Genomic DNA, 6,000 nt, shown 5'->3' with positions numbered 1-6,000 from the left:
TATTAGTCTGTTCTTTTCAGGTAACAGATACATGTCTGAATGATTTTATGAAGTAGGATTCTGAGGAATGCTAGGGAGCTAGTTTGGGGCAACATAATAAAGGAAAAAACCAACAAAGCACATAAGTCACTTTTGAAAATGTAGGTAAGTCCCCATTTTTAAAGGTATTGGGTGTTGCTCCAAACAGCATTGCAACATCTATCTAACTCTGAAGTCTGTCTCATTTTCAAAAGTGACTTAGGCAGTGAGCAGACCAATGCCTAAATACCTTTAAAAATTTGAGCCTTAGGCACTTAATGGATAATTCCCATTGAAATTCAAAAATGGGAGTTGGGTGTCTGACTCACGTTGACTCTTAATGGGAGTTGGGCCCCCAGCTTCCCATTGTACATCTCTCCTTAGACTAGTGGCTCCCAACCACCATTAGCTTCGGATTCCATTTAATCAGAGTCTGTGGCAGGACCCTGTGCAGATTCAGTTGCCACATGCTTAATCCTGGAGTCTGTCACTGTTGCAGATAGGACAGAAGGCCTGTGGTTGGACTGCCCAAACAATGTGGTGCTAAAAATCTATTTTAAGATTGGGAGAGATTCGTCCTATTAGAAAGCAGGAATATTGTATAAAGAGGAAGCATTGAAGAACGTTTAGCTAATCATCCAAAACATTTCAGGCTTGCCCATCACTGCAGTCCTAATTCTGAACAGTGCCAATTGTTCAGCATTGCTGATTTTGGATGAGCACCTACTTCCTGCCACACTGACAGATTTCTATAACATAAACCATGTCTGTTGCTGACCCCCTTGTTTTGTGTGTCCCTACAACACTATAACGTGAGCATGTATTGCTCACATTTTGATATCCCATTATATGTGTTTTTACTTGATGGGCCATTTCCTCAGATAATGAAAATTGTTATAGATAAGTTAATGTAGCTGTGCTGATTTTATACTAACTGTAGTAGAAAGAGAACCTGAGACATAAGCCCTTGTATTAGAGGCCTGGTATGAGGCCCGAGGCCTGGGCTAAAGTAACGGTCAAAACTTTGCAGATATAAAGCAAAATCAGGCCGTGAGCTAGAGGCAGGCCCTGCGCACAGAATCTGGCAAGAACAGGGCTAATATTGCAGAAACACACATTACTAAGAAGTGCTAAGCACAAAACACTCACAAACATATTCCAGAAGGGTGGCACCAGAACACCCCATACCAAGAATGGTACAAACACATTCCCCAAAGATAACAGGAACACACAGACACCTCCTAAAGATAAGGTCAGGATGTCAGAGTGATGGATAGATATGTACAAAGTGATGGGTGGTAACATCAGAGGGTGTCAACTAACTATATTAGAGGGGCAATACGTAACTTGTTTGCATCTGTGTATAAAGATGTATCTCAGAGGGAATGTCTGTCTAGCCTGTGGGGGAATGGAAAGTCCCACCATTCACTGAGCTGGTCCATTGTTATGGGCACACATGTATTAGTGGTCTGGTAGAGTCTGTGGGATACGAGTACCATGCTTCGTCAACAATAAACCTGGATGGGTGCACTCATATGCTAACAGATCACTCGAGGTCTGCCATGCTGGCAGTCTGTGCAGGGCTGGGGCGGCACACAGAGGGAACACGCAGCCAAACATCTGACCACACTCGTGAAGGATGAATTCAAACTGGAACAGCTGCAGAGAAGGGCTATAAGGATTATCAGGAGAATGGTTAACCTGCTTTACGAGAGGAGACTTAAGAGTTTGGCTTGTTTAGCCAAACAAAACAAAGGATGAGGGGAGATACCGAGGGGTTATTTAAGTTAGGGGCTAATGTTGGCACAAGCACAAATGGATACAAAGTGACCATCAACCAGTTTAGACTTGAAATTAGACAATGGTTTCTAACCATCAGAGGAGTGAAGTTCTGGAATAACCTTCCAAGGGGAGCAGTGGGAGCAAAAAGCCTAACTTGTTTCAAGACCGAGCTTGATACGTTTTGTGGAGTGGATAGTATGAAGAGATTGGGATAAGGCCTATCCACATCTTCTATTAGCAAATATCTCCACCAGCCAGAGATGGGGCACTAGATGGGGATCACTGAGTTACTAAAGAGAATTCTTTCACAGATTCTTTAGCTGGTTGGTCTTGCCCACATGGTAAGGGTCTAACTTACTGCCATTCGCCATATTTGGAGTTAGGAAGGAATTTTCTCCCATGTGAGACCCTGGGGGTTTTCACTTTCCTCTGCAGCATGGGGCACGGGTCACTTCCTGGTTTGAACTAAAGTAAATGGTGGATTCTCTGTAACTTAATCTTTCAATCAAGATTTGAGGACTTCAGTAACTCAGCCAGAGGTTGTGGATCTATTGCAGGAATGAGTGAGTGAGGTTCTGTGGTCTGCAATGTGCAGGGGGTTAGATTAGATTAGATGATCATGATGGTACCTTCTGTCGTTAAAGTCTGAGTCTATAAGGATCTGGCCCTCTATTTTTAAACTTCAGGTTTTCTTCTCTTGAAACAGATGTTATCATTGACACTAAAAGCAGTGAAAAGAGATTTTTTGTTTGTTTTAGATATCAATAATGGCATGAGGAAACCGAATGTGCCTATCAGGTCTAGGCAGATAAATTGAAAGTTTCTGTGGTTTTTTGTAAGTGTTTTGTTATAAAATGCACAATTAAAATTTAAATTTTAATGTACATGTGCATTCTTTAATGGTATTGGAGTCTTTAACAGTATTTAGAATTTATTAAAAAAAATTCACTGTGAACATAGAATGACTGCAATTAAACTGTAGCATTTCAGCCCCCTAATCCATAATGTGAACTGGTCCTCTGTAGGTATTTGCTTGCAAAATAAAAATAAATTTGTTAACATATTGGGGTTTAAAATGCAGCTCCCTCAGTAACTACTTTTCATAAAGACTTTTACTACAAGATTGATATTCTGGTCCATCACAAATACATATGTAATGTAGATCCATAATTTGCAGATTATGCTTTTGTTAATATTAATTCACAGCATACTCTCTAAAAGATTCAAAGGAGCTGCTATGCTGTACAATATGCTGTGAATGCATGTTAAGAATAAACAAAACTTAGCTAAATGAATGCTCTAATTTGAATCCATATTTATGGAATACATGCTATTCATGCATATTCTATACCATAATTGTTCTGAAGGCATATGCTATGAATGCATATAAGGGATTCAATTTGACAAGCTATTAATGGGTCACATTACAGAATGTGGGGTTAGAAGTTTTGCATGAGAATATTTTTTTTTTATTTCTATCTATCATAAAAAATCCAAAACAAAAGGTATATTAAAAAAATTAGAGAGGAAGCAGTCATGATGTTGAAGGCCTGGTTATGTTGTATAATTCTCCCATGAATATTATTTCCTGCTTATGTTCAGGTGGACTTATTTTATTAAAAGCAAAATTATCCCCTCCAAACTGCACTGTACATCTTCTATTTTGTTGTACCAGACTTCGATGGGTATTTCACAGGTATTCCACACACAGAGATCTGTTATGTGTATGACAGTTGAGTGCATGGAACAAGTAAAGTCTCACTTTTTAAACAAAGCTTACGAGTAATTAACTTATTAATATATTAAACTAAAACTTAAAAGGAAAATCCAAACCCTTGTTCATTAACACACAGCCACAAAACTGTACCCGTGGCCAACTGCATCTCATGCCCACTTTTCCATCAGTCACTCTAGCTCTTATGTCTTCTCTTAACTTTAGGACCAAATTTTCAAAAGTAATAGTGATATAGGTCACCTCAATTGTTAGGAGAATAACTAGATAAGCTGGAAAGTTCTGAGAACCCGACTTCCTGTAATTGGGTCCTTTAGCCTTTCCCAAATTGAGCATCCACAATCTCTAGTCTCCTTAAAAATCTTGGCCTAGATTCAGTTGGCCACAAATCTTTCTAGCTTTCTGTTCTGTTAGGTGCCTTGTGTACATCTTTGGGTGTAGAACAAATAATAATTAAGGGTGTAGTTGTGTCCTATCCTTTCATGGCCACATGAGGTAAGAATGCGATAGGAACTATCCCATCTTCCCTTCCTGCAGAAGGACAAAACTCTTGTTTTCCTCATCGGGGTCAGAATGAGAAGAAGGATGGATGAGTGGTTAGGGTGCTTTCCTGGGACTTCAATTCCCTGTTCCCCACAGATTTCCTCTGACCTTCAACCTGTCACTCTGGGCATGTCTACACTTACCTCCAGAGTGATTGATCCACCAGGGGTTGATTTATCGCGTCTAGTGAAGACGCGAAAAATCGACCACCGAGCGCTCTCCCATTGACTCCTGAACTCCACTGGAGCAAGAAGTATAGGCAGAGTCGACAGGCGGTAAATAGCTCAAAGTACGTTGACTTCAGCTACGCTATTTTCGTAGCTGAAGTTGCATAACTTAGACCGACTTAGCTCGCACTCTCCCCACCCCCAGTGTAGACTAGGCCTTTGTCTGTCTGTCTGCCTCAGTTCCCTATTTCTAAATTGGGGGTAATAGCACTTCCTGTCCTCCAAGGGGTCTTGTGAGGATATATACACTAAAAGACTGTGAGGCACTTAGAAACTATAGGGCCATATACATACACACACACACACACACACACACACACACACACACACACACACACCTAAAATACAGGTAAATAGGTTCTCCAGTGTATAATCATTTTACACCTATGCAAATTATTGTATTTTTATTACTATTAACTAGTGTTAAGTTAAATACAGTAGCAGCATTGATGAGTCTGGATCTCCCGAGGGAATTTGTCTTGGAGGATAGTAACTGTGAAAAAGGGCCTAAACAAAGTGTGCAGTAAAAATAAGAGGTCTCATCAGAAAGCATTCTATACGAAAGAAATAATTTCTTCTCTCTCATTTCTTTTCCTTTACCCTCTCAGCCCCACACAAGAATATGACTTTTGCAATAAAATGATTGTGTCTGGCATCTGCAATTCACAGGTCACATACAGGCTGATCCTGTTTCCACTGAAGTGAATGGCAAAAGTCATATTGACTTCAGTGGAAACAGGATCGGCCTACTTAGAATTACTTAACCTGAGCCAAAATTCTACCTTTTGGATGCATGTGCTCTGTTGCCATCCATTTTTGTGGAAGTCGGTCATGCCCTTTGGCCTGATTCTCTACTGTTTCGCATTCTGTGTAGTAACGGAGACTTCAAAGGTGTGTAACATGCTACCATATTGATTTTGTTTGTATGTGTTACACATATTTTGAACATAAATAACTAGACAAGGAGCAAGAAGGTGGTGAATCTGGCCTCTTATGAAGAGAATAAGGATACTTTCTCTCCAAATGTAGAACTACATGAAGTAGCTGGAATCTGGGGTTATGTGTATACCCAGTCTTTGTTATGAATAAGATGTGACAGAAATTTTGCATACGCTTGCTTGTGTTCTTTTATAAATCTTTCTTATGCCTGTTTGTTTTTCATTAATTATGCAAGTTTCTCTGTAGAAGTTCCTCAATCTCAATATGTGGTAGTCTACATTCTAGTATTTATATTTTGATGCACAATGAGGAGGCCAACTCCTGTGGGTAATGTTTAATATATCTGTTAGTTAATCCAGCTCAAATCCTCTTTCAAAGTCCATTCTGCCTTTGCACTATTTCTATGTGTTTTCTTCTGGGCCTATTCAACACTCATCTGGGTACTGTTTACAAGTAAGTTTTCAGGATGCAATATTAGTGGGATCTATTGTTGCTTTTAATTTGCATGTAACAGAGTTCAAGGTATTATGGGAACTTTTCAGCAATTAATATATTCAAATTCTCACTGAGTCATGCTCAGGGGCTTGGACAATGAATTCAGGTAACAGTTTGTGTGCAGATGAATAAGCCTAGCTTTGTAATAATCTGTTTGCAGACTCCTGTGGTTTTTTCCTCTCCCGGTGAATAATTAATGGGTGTTGAGGATCATCACCCTATCCAATGGTGTATAAACCCAGATGAAAGAAGAGGCTTGTAGCT

At 39.7% G+C, this 6,000-nt stretch overlaps 1 long non-coding RNA gene across 1 annotated transcript in view; it reads left to right on the top strand.

Annotated features, from left to right (window-relative positions):
* The first annotated feature begins 5,624 nt into the window (after positions 1-5,624).
* LOC122173841 (uncharacterized) overlaps positions 5,625-6,000 on the top strand; it is a 67,384-nt gene continuing 67,008 nt past the window's right edge. Inside the window, exon 1 of the long non-coding RNA XR_006174754.1 lies at positions 5,625-5,694. This is a non-coding gene — a long non-coding RNA (uncharacterized LOC122173841). The remainder of the gene's footprint in view (positions 5,695-6,000) is intronic.

The sequence above is a fragment of the Chrysemys picta genome, chromosome 8, assembly GCF_011386835.1.
Source record: "Chrysemys picta bellii isolate R12L10 chromosome 8, ASM1138683v2, whole genome shotgun sequence".
Taxonomy (NCBI): Eukaryota; Metazoa; Chordata; order Testudines; family Emydidae; genus Chrysemys; species Chrysemys picta.
The sequence above is the reverse complement of the archived record's forward strand: the minus strand, read 5'-3'. Positions and strand labels throughout refer to the sequence as shown.